Source organism: Meriones unguiculatus, chromosome 8 (genome assembly GCF_030254825.1).
Source record: "Meriones unguiculatus strain TT.TT164.6M chromosome 8, Bangor_MerUng_6.1, whole genome shotgun sequence".
Taxonomy (NCBI): Eukaryota; Metazoa; Chordata; class Mammalia; order Rodentia; family Muridae; genus Meriones; species Meriones unguiculatus.
Window position 1 is genome coordinate 51,941,376 of NC_083356.1, and position 16,196 is coordinate 51,957,571.

Here is a 16,196-nt window from a genome sequence, read left to right on the forward strand (position 1 = left end):
CCTCCTGTATATATACAGAATTCCATTTTCTTGTAATGTGTGACATTTTCTGAGATGTGAACAAAGTATATTCAGTTTATACAGGGCTCCAACAACAGACCAAAGGCTTCCACCATGGCCTAGCTTAGTGAAACGGCCAATTTTTAAGGGTTACTTACTCCTGAAAGGAGGAAGAGTTGCTTAAAGAGGCAGAGAGGACTCAAATCCAGAGGCAGCAACCACAAGTAGGAAAGCAGCATAAGTAGAAGTATCTGCCTGACAGGCAAATAGCTCACCTGCTGGGAGAAGCTCATCTGAACAACTGTGACTGCTTGTGTTACCTTGTGGAGGTGCCTCATGTTTATTTAAGATTCTGAAGCTTCCTGAAATTTTACAGTTGTTCACTTACAAATTTACTGTAAATTGTTTTGGTTTGTTTGTTTTGTTTACTTCCTAAGTCTCCCTCCAGAAGGGAATCATTTTGGATTTTCAAGACAGGGTTTCTCTATGTAGACTTGGCTGTCCAGGTCTGGCTTTGTAGACCAGGCATTTGCTGCCATGCCCAGTTAGGAATATTAATTTAAAAACAAACAAACAAAAAAAAAACCCAAAACAATAACAAAAAAAATGTTTAATATATTTTTCTTCTAGCATTTTCCTTATGCTTTTTCCAATCCCAATTATTAATATTACTTTTTAAACCACAAATTGATACCTAGCATTCTTCTGTCCTAGTCTAAAATATGTTTATATAACAAATGTTAAATTCTTGCTTAGCTTCTTTAGGTGTATAGATTTTAGTATGTTTATCCTATATTATATATCCACTTATAAGTGAGTATGGAAGATCCTGGGTAAGATGATCAATCCTCACTCAGAAAGACAAAGGGGAAGAAGGAGAAAAGAGGAAACAGGCCAAGAGCCTATCACAGAGGGCCTCTGAAAGACTCTACCCTGGAGTGTATCAAAGCAGATGCTGAGGCTCATAACCAAATTTTGGACAGAGTGAAGGGAATCTTAAGAAAGAAGGGGGAGATAGAAAGACTGGAGAGGACAGGAGCTCCACAAGGAGAACAACTGAACCAAAATATCTGGGGACAGATGTCTTTTCTGAGACTGATACTCCAACAAAGGACCATTCATGGATATAACCTAGAATGACTGCTCAGATGTAGCCCATGGCGGCTCAGTTTCCAAGTGGGTTCCCTAATAAAGGGAACAGGGGCTGTCTCTGACATGAACTCAATGGCTGGCTCTTTGCTTGCCTCCCCCTGAGAGGGGAGCAGCCTTGTCAGGCCACAGAGGAGGACAATGCAGCCAGTCCTGATGAGACCTGATAAGCTAGGATCAGATGGAAGGGGAGGAGCACCTCCCCTATGAGTGGACTTGGAGAAGGGCATGGGAGGAAATGAGGGAGGGAAGGTGGGATTGGGAGGGAAAGAGGCAGGGGGCTACAGCTGGGACACAAAGTAAATAAACTAATGTAAAAAACAAAAATTTTATTAAAAAAACAAAAAAATAAAATTTTTAATTAAAAACAGAAAAAATGTTAAATTATTTCATGCCTTAAATTTAACTAAAAAATTCTGTCTGAATTCATGGCTACCTATTGATCTGCTACATGTGGGTCTTTCTACATTTCCTGTGTACTATCAGATTGACTTTGCCATCTATTGAATATTATCACTATTTATGCTTTACAAACAGTTTAAGCTATTTATATAATCAATGCCTTCTAGCACTTTCATTGCTTCTGTCCTGTGGACATATTCAATATATAATCTTAAATGTCACTTGGGAAAATATTTATAAGCTATTTTACTTAAAGAACTAGGAAAGTGAGCTGCTTCATTGCCCTTGGTACAGTCTTGACAAGATTAAAAAAAGAAGAAGAAGTAGTTTATAATCTCTTTCCTAGGCTTATCATATTACCACAAATTTGATCGATTAAAACAACAAATTTCAATTATTTCACACTTCTGGGAGTCAGCCATCTGAAGTCCAGAAAAGTCATTCTCCATTAAAAGACTAAGTCTGATCCTTTTTTTACATTATTCTTCTCTTGAAGATGCTAAGCTTTATTTGGTTTGTGGGAGATTAATTATGGTTTTTGCTTTATCTTAACTTGATCTTTGTTCCTGTCTGAATGCCTTCGACATCTTATAAGATGGCTATAATTTTTTAACCTAGGGTTAACTCTGATGTGGAAAAATACTCCTGAAGATGTGTACACTCACTTCATATGTCAATAAAATACTTTCTCAGGTTGTATCTAGATCTCACACATCTCTATTGAATGGTAAGCAGTAACCATGAAGTATTCTAGGAACATGTTATTTCTCAATAATGAAATTTTAACATGGTAAACACTCATAGGAATTATAACTAAATTCAACCCACAGAAAAACAGGTTTGAGGTTGCTTTAATAATAATAAAAGCCTTGAAACAAGTTTGAGAAGTAGTAATTTTCTTCTAAAAAAAGTTTGTAGTGATAACCAATTTTAGCAAATGTACAAAACCTGGGAAAGGTTTATAAAACACCTGTGGGTTTTACAGTCACTATCTTAAAGTAGGAACATCTGCTCACTGTGGTTGGCACCATAATCTAGGCAGCAGAGTCTGGGCTGTACAAGTGTGGAGAAGACAAGTAGAGCATTAGCATGTATGCATCCATAGCTCTGTTCATGTGTGAATGCCATGTGAGAACTCACTTCAACCTATTGATGCCATGACTACTTCACTGTGGTAACCCTAACCTTGAACTGTGAGCTGGAATGAATTCTCGCTCCCTTAAGTTGCTTTAGACAGATAGTGAAAGGAGAAGAAACCAAGACTCCACGTTCAGGATTTCTAGAATTTCCTTCCATTTTTCATTTTATTCCGTAACAAAAAAATCAGGAATTTAAACACAAAACATGATAAAGGACTATATTAGATATTACCTATGTCAACATGAATAAATTTGAATTTTCACTTATAAAAGGCAGATGATAATCTCCTTAAGTTTTGCTAAATATTAAATTAGATAATTTCTACAAAATGCTTTGTATAATGTGTAGTATGTAACACTTCACAGCTGCATATTTCTTTTATTTTGATGATATATTCAATTTTATGACTATTAGAAACATTGCTTAATTTAAATGAAAGTCTTAAATTATATTCAATAAGTTTAATTTGCTTTTTGCTATCAGTTTTTCACGAATCATTTCTAAACCTATCATGAACAAATCTTAAGTAAGCATTGCTTTCTGCTCTCTACAATTAACCATATAAAATAATTTCTATATTTATTAAGCAAGCCAAGAAAAGCTTCTTTCATAATTAAAAGTAATCTTTTCCCTCTTTCCTCATGTGCATTTATTTAATTGTTTTGGCTTTAACTTCACTTTTATAAGAAATTTTTACAACATGTTAGGGAAGAATCATCTTAGTAATATTTGCAAACCACTTCTATTTGCAAATCTACTAGAACATACATTTCATTTCAAACTTCATAAAGTACTGTCCATGCATTTTCCATTCCATCTGATATTTACTCATTCATACAAGAAACAGAACATTTTACAGTGACTTTCTCTCTGAGCTGAATGTGGGATAAGGAACTGAAAGCTCCCCTCCAGCGCTGTGAAGAACAGTAATGGAGTATGGTGAGTACAACAATGTGTGTATTTACCTAATGCTAGTGTAATTTTAAAGTAGAGCAAGTGGTTAAGACCCGAGTACCTGGGAGCCCTGCGGAGACTGATACCCTAATCAAGGATGATGGAAGAAGAGGAGCTCAGAGGTAGCCCATAGAATCAGTATCCAAGTGGGGTCCCCAGATAGGGTAACAGGGACTGTCTCAGGCATGAACTCAGTGAAAGGCTCTCTGATAACCTTCCCCAGGGGGTGGTGTGCAGCCTTGCCAGGCCACAGAGGAAGACAATGCAGCCAGTCCTGATGAGACCTGATAGGCTAGGGTCAAATAGAAGGAGAGGAGGTCCTCCCCTATCAGTGGACTGACATAGGGGGAGAAAAGAGAGGAAGGGTGGGATTTTATAATAATAAAAAAGAAATTAAAAAAAGACTGGAGTACAGAAAAATGTAAGTCAAAAGGAACTGGAATCACTTTGCTATTTTAAAAATGCACAGCATTTTAAATCTAAGGAGAGAAAGTCAATGAAAGAGAGGAACCTTTTGTGTGAAGGTATGTAGCTTCACTATGACTTGATGAAGAGAGATGATGTGAATTCTGGATTTGAAGAAGACTTAATAGGTCAGGAGATCCACAGTAGTGCATACCCTTATTCTGATGCTAACTGAAATCTACAGAATATTCTTTCCCAGTCTGTAGACTGTCATTATGTTCTGATGACAGTTTCCTTTGCTTTACAGAAGCTTTTCAGTTTCATGTGGTCTCATTTATTGATTGTTGATCTTAGAGCATGTGCTGCGGGTGTTCTGTTCAGGAAGTTGTCTCCTGTGTCAATGAGCTCTAGGCTGCTCTTTCCCACTTATTCCTCTAACTTATTTTGCTTGTCTGGCTTTATGTTGAGGTCTTTGATACACTTGGACTTTAGCTTTGTGCTGAGTGATAAATATGGGTCTATTTGCATTTTTTTACATGTAGACATCCAGTTAGACCATGATGAACCTGGTTCAGACCCATGTAGGCCCTGTGCTTTATGCTTCACTCTCTAAGAATTCATATGAGCCTTGCTTAGTTGATTCAGAGGGCCTTGTCCTGGAGTACTCCATCCAATTTGGCTCTTATGCTCTTTCTGTCTCTTCTTCTGAGGAGTTCTCTTTTAATGGAGGCATCCTATTTAGAGCTATGTGGCCTAAGTATTCTATCTCTCTGTAATGTCTGTCTATTAGTCTCTGCATCAGAGAAGCTTTCTCCTTCAAAGGACAGGAACAGACTGTGAGTCAAAAGTTTTGTGGCTGTGTTGGTGTTTATGTTTCCTTTCTGGTAGTCTGCAGAATACCTTCCTGCATCCAAAACACTAGAATATAAGAGTGAAGATTCCATGTAGCCATCTAGTTCAGCTTCTCCATGTTTAATAAGTTGTGTGGGTGTTGTTCTTGGCAAATGGGGCCCATCCTGTCAGTTTTCAGAGAGCAACCCATTGCCTTAGTAACAGCCTCAGTTATTTGGGTTGTTTATTATTATTATTATTTTTAGAAAAGCTCATGAATAAATGTTTCCCCAAGTCTCAGGGGCAAGCTGGGATTTGATTTAGAGTAATCATGGAACTGTTGAGATTTTGGAAATTCTTGGAGCTAGACTGGATGCATTTTGCAATGTGATATGGACATGTGAGTCTCTGAGTTTGGGATTTTATTGTTTGGCTACAAAATGTTTCTTGCATGTTCATGAATTGGTCCCCAAATGGAGGCATTGTTCAGTGATGATTGTATTAGAAAGGAGTTTCTTTGTCAACAAGCTAGCACATTGATAAATTCATGGCTGGATGAATTGGGGCAAAGCAGATTCTGGTTAGAAAAAGTCCATCACAGAGTACATCTTTGAAGGTTAGACTTTGTCCCTGGTCCCTTTTTGTCTCATATCTGTCTCTTGCCCATCAGAGTGGAAGCTACTTTGTTCCCTGTTATAATGTTTTGCCACACCACACCATACAATGGAGTAAAAATGAAGCAACAGGGCTCAGTGACTCTAGATAGGAATCTTTTGTATTAGTCACTTTTCTTGTCCCTGTGAGCAAATATTTTTTTTTCAATGCAGTTTATTCAGGAACCTTGAACAATCATCTGACCCTGGGGAAAGCCAGCCCACAGCTTAAATAGCCTCTGGGTAGCCAACCCCAGTGTGCCACGTGGGCAATGCAGATAGGTCCACATACATGGAAGCAAGCCAGATCCTCAGCCTTAGGCAAATGTGGAGTTGTTTGTGACAGAGAGTACTCACCATCGGGAAGGTGGAAGGCGGAAACCAGCTCCATCTTTCAGGCGTGGCATTACACAGCTCTCTACAGTTCCCCCTTTTTTGTTTTGGACGCATCAGGCAAGAGTAGAGGTCTGATCTCTGATATTAGAAATAAATTGGGACTTTGTACTGATGTTCATTTAGGTGTCATCCACCCAAAGAGCATCAGACCCGTCTGATACCTTTTTCTCAGAGGCGGAACCTGGGGAATCAACCCGCATGCAATCAGACATGCTCTTCTCTGGGTCCAAAGCAGCTGACCCTGAGTGCAGTACTTAGCCTCGCATCCTGAGCGTAACATTTTGGCTTTTTATGGTAGCCAACCATGCTTGGGGAGACTGTCCTGCTTCAATGGCTGTAAAGGCCTGAATGGTCATGGCTGCATTACGCTGTTGTGAGACTCTAATCTTGCATATACACCACAGGCAAACCAAGGAGACCAACACCAGAAGGCCTGCTAACGCTCCCATGCCCGCCCATTCCTTCAGATGATTCATGGTGGCAGCAATCCATGTTGATAATCCTGTGGCTAGTCCTGCGTCCACTCTGGTAGAATTTACTGTGATAATGGCCACTCTCAGCTGCTTCATCGTAGTATCGAATTCTCCAGTCCAATTCCCTAAAATATAGCTAGACAATTGTTTAGACAGATTTTCAGCACAGGAAAAATTCTCATGTTGTATGCTAGTGACACAAAGTCCAGCATATTTTCATTGAAAGCCCGGTTGAGCCATTTGCCATAGGGTATCAATTTGCTCCTGCATGAGGTCAATCATCTGATTGAACACCATCAAGCCTCCTTTTAGTTGAGCATTAATTCCTTTTTGTACATCTAAGGCATGAGCTACATTGGCTAAAAGATTATTCATGGTCTGAGCAGTCTGCACAGTATGACTCATGGCTAATGCCACGGTGGTAGCTCCAACAGCCGCCAATGAGATGGCAGTCACAGTGGCGGCTGTAGTTCCAAGATCCCTTTTCTGTCTGAAGAGAGTCATAGCGTGAGGGGCATCAACGGGCACAGGCCCCCAGCGAGGCATGCGAGTAAGCAGGGCATACCTAAATTCACTAGCATTCCAGCATTGGGCAAAAAAGCAAGTATCATCACCACAATTACTTGGCTCTATCTGGTGAATAATGAATAAAAATGGGGGATATAAACAAACAGGTGTGGGCTTATAGGAAATATTATGAGAAGCCTTAACCCCCTTGTTGAAACATCTTGCATCAGTTCTAGAACTAGCAGTGGTGGTATCCGAGGTCTGAGTAGGTTCAGGAGACCATTGCTCCCAGGGGTGAGACATGCTCCATGTAAATTGACTAACTCCATGTTTTGCTCCACTTTTGAAAGTCATTTAAGGTTCTTAAATTATTTTCCCCCTTTTTTTTTAATTTTTCCTCAATTACACTTTATTCATTCTGCATCCCCCTATAAGCCGCTCCCTCCTCCCCTCCCAATCCCACCCTCCCTTCTCCCTCTGCTTGCATGCCACTCCCCAAGTCCACTAATAGGTGAGGTTCTCCTCTCCTTTCTGATCTTCAGTTTTGTGCAGGGTGATAAGTCTGGATCTATTTTCATTTTTCTACATATAGACATCCAGTTGGACCAGCACCATTTGTTGAAGATGCTATCTTTTTTTTCCATTGTATGGTTTTGGCGCCTTTGTCAAAGATCAGGTGTCCATAAGTGTGTGGGTTTATTTCTGGCTCCTCTGTTTGGTTCCATTGATCCACTATTCTGTTATTATTCCAGTACCATGCAGTTTTTAAAACTGTTGCTCTATAGTACAACGTAAGATCAGGGATGGAGATACCTCCAGAAGATCTTTTATTGTAGAGGATTGTTTTAGCAATTCTGGGTTTCTTGTTATTCCATATGAAGTTGAAAATTTTTCTTTCCAGGTCTGTAAAGAATTGTGTTGGTAATTTGATGGGCATTGCATTGAATCTGTAGATTGCTTTTGGTAAAATGGCCATTTTTACTATGTTAATCCTGCCAAGCCATGAACATGGGAGATCTTTTCATCTTTTCATATCTTCTAATTCTTTCTTCAGAGACTTGAAATTTTTTTCATACAAGTCTTTGACTTCCTTGGTTAGGGTTACTCCGAGGTACCTTATGTCATTTGTGGCTATTGTGAAGGGTGTTTTTTCCCTAATTTCTTTCTCAGCCCTTTTGTCTTTTGTATACAGGAAGGCTACTGATTTTTTTGAGTTAATTTTGTATCCCGCCACTTTGCTGAAGGTGTTTATCAGCTGTAGGAGTTCCCTGGTAGAGTTTTTGGGGTCACTCACGTATACTATCATATCATCTGCAAATAGTGATAATTTGACTTCTTCCTTTCCAATTTGTATCCCCTTGATCTCCTTCAACTGTCTTATTGCTCTAGCAAGGACTTCCAGCACTATGTTGAAGAGATATGGAGAGAGTGGGCAGCCTTGTCTTGTCCCTGATTTCAGTGGGATTGCTTTAAGTTTCTCTCCATTCAGTTTGATGTTGGCTATAGGTTTGCTGTATATCGCCTTTACTATGTTTAGATATGTGCCTTGTATCCCTGATCTCTCCAATACTTTAAACATGAATGGATGTTGGATTTTGTCAAAGGCTTTTTCAGCATCTAGGGAGATTATCATGTGGTTTTTTTCTTTCAGTTTGTTAATATGGTGGATCACATTGATGGATTTCCGTATATTGAACCACCCCTGCATACCTGGGATGAAGCCTACTTGGTCATGGTAGATGATATCTTTGATGTGTTCTTGTATTCGGTTTGCGAGTATTTTGTTGAGTATTTTTGCATCAATGTTCATAAGGGAGATTGGCCTGAAGTTCTCTTTTTTTGTTGGGTCTTTGTGAGCTTTAGGTACCAAGGTGACTGTGGCTTCATAGAATGAGTTTGGTAATGTTGCTTCTGTTTCGATTTTGTGGAATAGTTTGAAGAGAACTGGAGTTAGCTCTTTTTTTGAATGTTTGGTAGAATTCTGCGCTGAAACCATCAGGTCCTGGGCTTTTTTTGGATGGGAGACTTTCGATGACTGCTTCTATTTCCTTGGGAGATATAGGACTATTTAATTGATTTACCTGGTCCTGATTTAGCTTTGGTAAGTGGAATCAATCAAGAAAATTGTCCATTTCATTTAAATTTTCAAATTTTGTTGCATATAGACTTTTGAAGTAAGTCCTAATGATTGCTTGGATTTCCTCAGTGTCTGTAGTTATGTCCCCCTTTTCATTTCTGATTTTGTTGATTTGGATGGTGTCTCGCTGCCTTTTAGTTAGCTTGGCTAAGGGTTTGTCTATCTTGTTGATTTTCTCAAAGAACCAGCTCTTGGTTTCATTGATTCTTTGAATTGTTTTATTTGTTTCTAATTGATTGATTTCAGCCCTGAGTTTGATTATTTCCAGCTGTCTGCTCCTTCTTGGTGTGTCTGATTCTTCTTTTTCTAGGGTTTTTAAGTGAGCCATTAAGTTGCTTGAATGCGCTGTCTCAAATTTCTTCTTGAAGGCACTTAGTGCTATGAACTTTCCTCTTAGCACTGCTTTCATTGTGTCCCACAAGTTTGGGTATGTTGTGTCTTCATTTTCATTGAGTTCTAGAAAGACTTTAATTTCTTTCTTTATTTCTTCCCTGACCCAGCTGTCTTTTAGTAGCAAGTTGTTCAGTTTCCATGTATGTGTAGGCTTTTTGCTATTTTTGTTGTTACTGAGGTCCAGCTTTATTCCATGGTGATCCGACAGGATACAAGGGATTATTTCAATCTTCTTGTATCTGTTGAGGCTTGCTTTATGACCAACTATGTGGTCTATTTTGGAGAAGGTTCCATGAGGTGCTGAGAAGAAGGTAAATTATTTTGTGTTTGGGTGTAAGGTTCTGTAAATATCTGTTAGGTCCATTTGATTCATGACCTCTGTTAGAGATATTGTTTCTTTGTTTAATTTCTGTTTTGTTGACCTGTCCTTTGTTGAGAGTGGGGTGTTGAAGTCTCCCACTATTAGTGTGTGGGGATCTATGTGTGGTTTAAGTTTTATCAATGTTTCTTTCACAAATGTGGGTGCCCTTGTATTTGGGGCATAGATGTTCAGGATTGTGATGTCTTTTTGGTGGAATTTTCCCTTGATGAGTATGAAGTGTCCTTCCCCATCTCTTTTGATTAATTTTGGTTGAAAGACTATTTTATCAGATATTAGAATGGCTACTCCTGCTTGCTTCTTGTGTCCATTTGCTTGAAAAGCCGTCTTCCATCCCTTTACCCTCAGGTAATGTCTATCTTTGTGACTTAGGTGTGTTTCTTGTATACAACAGATTGCTGGGTTTGTTTACGCATCCATTCTGTTAGTCTGTGTCTTTTTATTGGAGAATTAAGTCCATTGATATTGAGAGAGAGTAATGACCAGTGGCTGTTAGATCCTTTGAATTTGATGTTGGCTGTGGTCATACGGTTGTGTGCCTGGTTGCTTTTTGTTTTACTGTAGTGGGGTTATTTATTTTCTGTTTTCTTGAATGTAGCTAGCTTTCTTGGGTTGTATTTTCCCTTCCAGTGTCTTCTGTAATGCTGGATTTGTTTGTAGGTATTGTTGAAATTTGTTTTTGTCATTGAATATCTTGTTTTCTCCGTCTATGAGGACTGAGAGTTTTGCAGGGTATAGTAGCCTGGGCTGACATCTGTGTTCTCTTAGGGTCTGCATGATATCAGTCCAGGCCCTTCTGGCTTTCATAGTCTCTGGTGAAAAGTCAGGTGTGATTCTAATGGGTTTGCCATTATATGTTACTTGGCCTTTTTCTCTTGCAGCTTTTAGTATTTTTTCTTTGTTCTGTATACTTACGGTTTTGATTATTATGTGGCGGGAGGATTTTCTTTTCTGGTCTAATTTATTGGCCTCTTGTATTCTTATTGGTCTCTCCTTTAAGTTGGGGAAATTTTCTTCAATGATTTTGTTGAAAATATTTTCTGGGCCTTGGTGCAGGGAATCTTCTTTTTCCTCTATTCCTATTATTCTTAGGTTTTGTCTTTTTATGTTGTCTTGAATTTCTTGGACGGTCTGTTTCAGGAATTTTTTAGATTTAACATTTTCTTTGACAGATACATCTATTTCTTCCATTGTATCTTCCACACCTGAGATTCTTTCTTCCATTTCTTTTAGCCTATTGGTTATGCTAACCTCTGTAGTTCCTGCTTTCTTCCCTAAGTTCTTTCTCTCCACAATTTCTTCCATTTGTGTTTTTTTTTTTTTTTTAATTTTTCCAATTCTATCTTCAGGTCTTGAGCTATTTTGTTGGTTTCCTTCCCCTGTCTGACTGTATTTTCATGTTTTTCCATCAATTCCTTCAGCTGTTTGTTTGAACAATCCACTGTTTCTTTTATTTCATTCAGTGATTTAAGCATTTCCTCTCTAAAGGCCACAGACTGTTTGGCTGCAGCTTCTCGTATTTCTTCATGGATGGCCATGATCTCCTTGTCTTTAATTTCCTCCATTTCTTTACGAATAGCCATGATCTGTTTGTTTTTATCTTCCTCTAATTCTTTTCGTATTTTATTTGTTTCCTCTGTTATCTTCTTAATGAGCATAGATGTTAGGTCATCTCCTTGAATTTCATTTATGCTGGGGTGTCTAGGGCTATTTTTCCCTGGGTTCTGGAGATGCCATTTTGCTCTGGCTTTTGTTGGCTGGACTTTATGCTGTCCTCTACCCATTGGGCTATCTTAGTTGTTGTTTGAATTTAGTTTCTGGTTGTTCCTGGACTCTTGTAGTGGAGAGAATCCTTTTGGCAGGAAGATGGTTTTTCCTGAAGGAAGCCTTTCCAGCTTTTTGGGTATAGTCACTGGATGTCCGGTGTTTTTCAGGAGTTGCTACAGCTCACCTCAGGCCTAGAGACTTGGGTAGTAACTGTGGTCCTGATTAGTTGAGAGGGCTCTCCTCTCACTGGGAGAAGTCCTGGAGACAGTTGCCCTCCTTCTGGGTTTCTTGCTGTAAATTTAGTGATCAACTGCTGTAACCTGTGTGTCCCGTGGTTTGGTCGGTTTTGTTAGGGATAACTGGTTGCCCCTTGGAGCAGTATCTGGGGGGGTTGATCTCAGGGTTCCTGGTCTTTTGTAGGTCTGAGGTTGGGGCTCTGTGCCCCAGAACCCAAGAGGTAATTTGTGGCGGGTGAGTACTGCTCTGGTGTCTTGGGGCGCACAGTTCTGCCTGTAAGGTGTATTTGGTACAATGCAGGCCTCTGGGCTGGTGGAGTGTGCGCCCGCCTGCTAGTCTGTGGAAGCTGAGTTTCTGATCACTCTGTGCTCCCTGTTTGGGCCCAGATCTGTGATGGCTGGGCGTACTCACCTGTCTGCGATCTGCAGGCTGCTAGACTTTCCCTAGGTGACCCCAGCAGCACGGTTTCTTCCTTCCCTGTGGGGTCCTCTCTGGACAGGGGTTCCCAGTCCCTGTTGTACTGGGGCGCACAGCTTGTCTTTACCGCTGAGCTGAGCATGCAGATCTCTGCGTGGCAGGAGCTCATTTGCGTTGGCGGTACCTGCCTTCCTATCGACCTTCCGGGGATAGACTGGGTGATCAGTCTGGCAAATTTGCTTCCCAGTGGGGTCCCCCCGAGGTTGGGACTCCCAGCCTCAGGCACCCTTGTGCTCACGGATCAGCCTGGGAAAGTGATTGGGACACGGACGCTTGCGGCTCCAGCCCGGAAACACAAAGCCCGCGTTACCCGGGATTTCTTCCGGGTTCTGGCTGGGTAGCCGTGAGTGGACCCGACCGATTCCCACACCGTGGGTGCCTCCCCTCACCTGGGAAACACAATTGATGTAGTTTCAGGGCCCAGAGTTCAGTCTCCTGGTCTCTGCATGGCGAGTGCTTCTCAAACGCGTTGCTCTCCCGGCGCCGCCATCTTGGCTACCCCCCCCCCCCCCGTGAGCAAATATTTAATGAAAAGCAATTTAAGGGAGGAAGGACTCAAGTTTGTAGGGAATACATTATCAAGGTGGAAAGCCATGGCTGCACACAACTCTGAGGTAATGGAAGGGCGGTAGCTGCTTCCTCACATCTTGTTATATCAGAAAACAGATAGAAGGACAGAAATAGTACTTGGTTATAACCTTCAAGCCTTACTTTCAGTAATCCACTTCCTCCAGCCAGGTCCAACCTGCCAGAATTTTTACTATTTCTCAGAGCAGCGCCACCATCTGGGGACCAAGTGATCAAAGACATAATCTGTGAGGGATATTTAACATTCAAATCATATAACATATGAGCTATTGAACTAAAATAAATCTTGTCTAAATTGTTTTTTAAAGAAAATACACACTCAGTAAGTGTCATTAGGAGAAATTAGAAGATTCCAAATAATTTCTACCTTTCTAGTAAGGTTTTAAAGAAGTGGAAAGCTTTAAATAACTTGATTTAATATTTTATTTCTGATGAGATTTTATTTTTCATCAATTTAAGATAACTGAATATGTTTAAGCAGTAATTATTTGCTGCCTTCACAGAACTCTTCCTAATTTAGAGATATAGTTTTTATATAATACAAATCCCATTGTATAAGACATATCTCTATTTACAAACATTGCATTCTTGTAGGTACTTAAACACTCTAGAATGTATTTAAAATAGTAAAAAACAATTCTCATGGATATTTTTTAATAATCGCCTTCACATTCATGGAGGTAAGTCAAGATCCCAATGGAGTTATCCATAGAGTGCAAAGTGCAAAGGGTCATGCTCTATGAAAACTACCAATTTATTCTACTGTTTGTTTAAGAGCCAAAGGTGACTGTGTTTCTCAATTCCACTTATCTGGAAACATTTGTTCTTTTCTCTCTATGCTAATACATACAAAATCCCATCAAGACAGTAATTGAAACTCATTCTTTTTATTCATTTATTATTATTATTATTATTATTTATCATTTATTTGCTTTGTATCCCAGTTGTAGCCCCCTCCTTAATCTCCTCCTGGTCCCTCCTCCCTCCCTCTTCCTTCTCTATCTCTCTTCTGTAGCTCATTGATAGGGAAAGTCCTCCTCCCCTACTGTCTGACCTTGGCCCATCAGTTCCCATCAGGACTGCCTGGACCCTCTTCCTCTGTGGGATGGACAATGCATAGAGAGGACATAGATTCCCTGCTGAGATGTAGCCTATAGAAAGCTCAGTCTCCAATGGGTTCCCTAGTAAATAGCCCTTCTCTCTTGGAGGCAATCATCCTGAGGACATTGTGCTATCTCCCTCTGCCTGTGACTAGCCTACTAGGAGCACTTAGACATGCTTCATACAATATGACTGTTAAATATAATTTCTCTTTATTTTCATCATCCTTTGAAATGCTATAAAAAAAAAAGAAAGCGTTGTTCAGTTAACAGGAAAGCTTGTATCTTGACAGTAACTCTCAACCATATCTTTTTGCTAGCAGCCACCTGTCAGCAGGTTCAAGCTGGAGTCACCACTATTAAACTGAAAACCCACTCAATGACAATTTATCTTCTACCTCCTCTATTTCCTTGCATAACACCACCTAAAGAATTGTGTCCCCCAAATGATAATGTCATCGTACCTGTCACTCATACTCTTTTTCCCAAATCCAACAAGAAAGAAAGCCTTGGAGGGAATTTAGAAGACTCTGTGATTTGTTTTCTGATGTGCCCAAGGATTCTAACCTCCACCTTCCATAACAACAAAAACTTTGATATTTTCACCTCACAAGTCTTTCACTATACTGTTTCTTCTCAAGTAAACAGTAACTCAGGGCCCAAGGCAAAAGCCACAGAGGTGTGGAAGGAGATAATAACCGCAACAGTTATTATTAGCACTAGGTTAAGATGTACAGAGCAACAATACAAAGGGAAAAATCACATTATTGCTGCTGTACTAAGGAAAATAAGTGTCAAAGGAAGATAAGTTGGAATCCAGCCATGAAAGGCGTTTAACTTCTTTTTTGGTATAAAAATATTTTCTGTTGCCTTTTCCAGACCAGTGGTTCCTTTCAAAGTTTTATTTATTTAATTTTGTATAGAAGTTTTCAAATAAAACATGACAGACAGCTTACCTCCTACTTCAGGTTTTTGAAAGAGTCAGGAAAAAAGGTCATTAAATTCAAAAGACCATCGAGTATAGCAATTGAGATGAAGCCCATTACCCAAAGTGTATTTGGACATTTATAAATGAAGTAAAGCAAGTTAAGTGTCAGAAACCACAAAATCTCGGTATATATATATATATATATATATATATATATATACACACACACACACACACACACACACACACACACACACGTATCCCACAGTTGAAAGTTGCCTGTAAGGGGCAAGGAGTTGGACACTTAATTTATATTCACCAAAACCAGAAATTTAATAGAACAATAATATGTATTTCCCTATTATTAAAAAAATTATTTTATAGTTTGACATATTGTAGTGATTTTTTAATATACTGCTCATAGATGTTTAAAATCCTTTAATATTTGAATAAAAGTGGAACATTGAAAAGCTGGGGGAAATCCTCAGTCAGTAAAATTCTTACTACATAAGCAAGAGGATGAAAATCCAGTCAACCACCCCCAAATAAAGGCTAAGCCGCTGTGCACATATGCATTCCCAGTCTGGGGAGGTAGAAGCTGAAGAATCCATGAATTCTACTGGTCACTCAGATTTGCTCAATCTAGAAGATATTGGTTTAGTGAGACACTGTCTCAAAACCTAGCTGGAAAGTGATTATTAGAGGGTGGTTGAGGAAGACAGCAGAGGCTGAACTCTCATCTATATAAAAAGGCAGAGACATACACACATACACACACCCAAACACAAGACATTGAGAAATTTTGAGGTTGAATGAAGTCAGCTAAACTTTTTACAGCAGGCAAAGTAAAAATATAGAAGACACTGAATAAAGTAAAATATTATCCTATCATGAGTGGGTTGAAACATGGTACAGAATAGTCATTTTAAAAAAACTATTATTTTGAAAATTATTAGCAATTTATGTCACAATAAGAGAAAATCTTTGTTTGAAATATGATGTAAGTTTCAAAGGACTTTGGTGGCACACCATTTTTTGGTTGTTCTTTCTTTCTTTCTTTCTTTCTTTCTTTCTTTCTTTCTTTCTTTCTTTCTCTTGATGTTTTTGAGACAGGATTTTTGTGTGTAGACTTGGCTGTCTTGGGCTCATTTTGTTGACCAGACTGGCCTAAAAAATCTCGGAGATATTGCCTCCCAAATCTGGGACTACAGGCATGGAACACTGTTCACAGCTGATATACCAATTTTTTACCTAACTTTTGAACTGCATCTGTAAAATTT

The 16,196-nt window shown here is 39.4% G+C and overlaps 1 protein-coding gene across 1 annotated transcript in view; it reads left to right on the forward strand.

Annotated features, from left to right (window-relative positions):
* Csmd3 (CUB and Sushi multiple domains 3) overlaps positions 1-16,196 on the forward strand; it is a 1,323,831-nt gene that overhangs the window by 118,785 nt on the left and 1,188,850 nt on the right. The gene's annotated exons all lie outside the window — the stretch shown is intronic.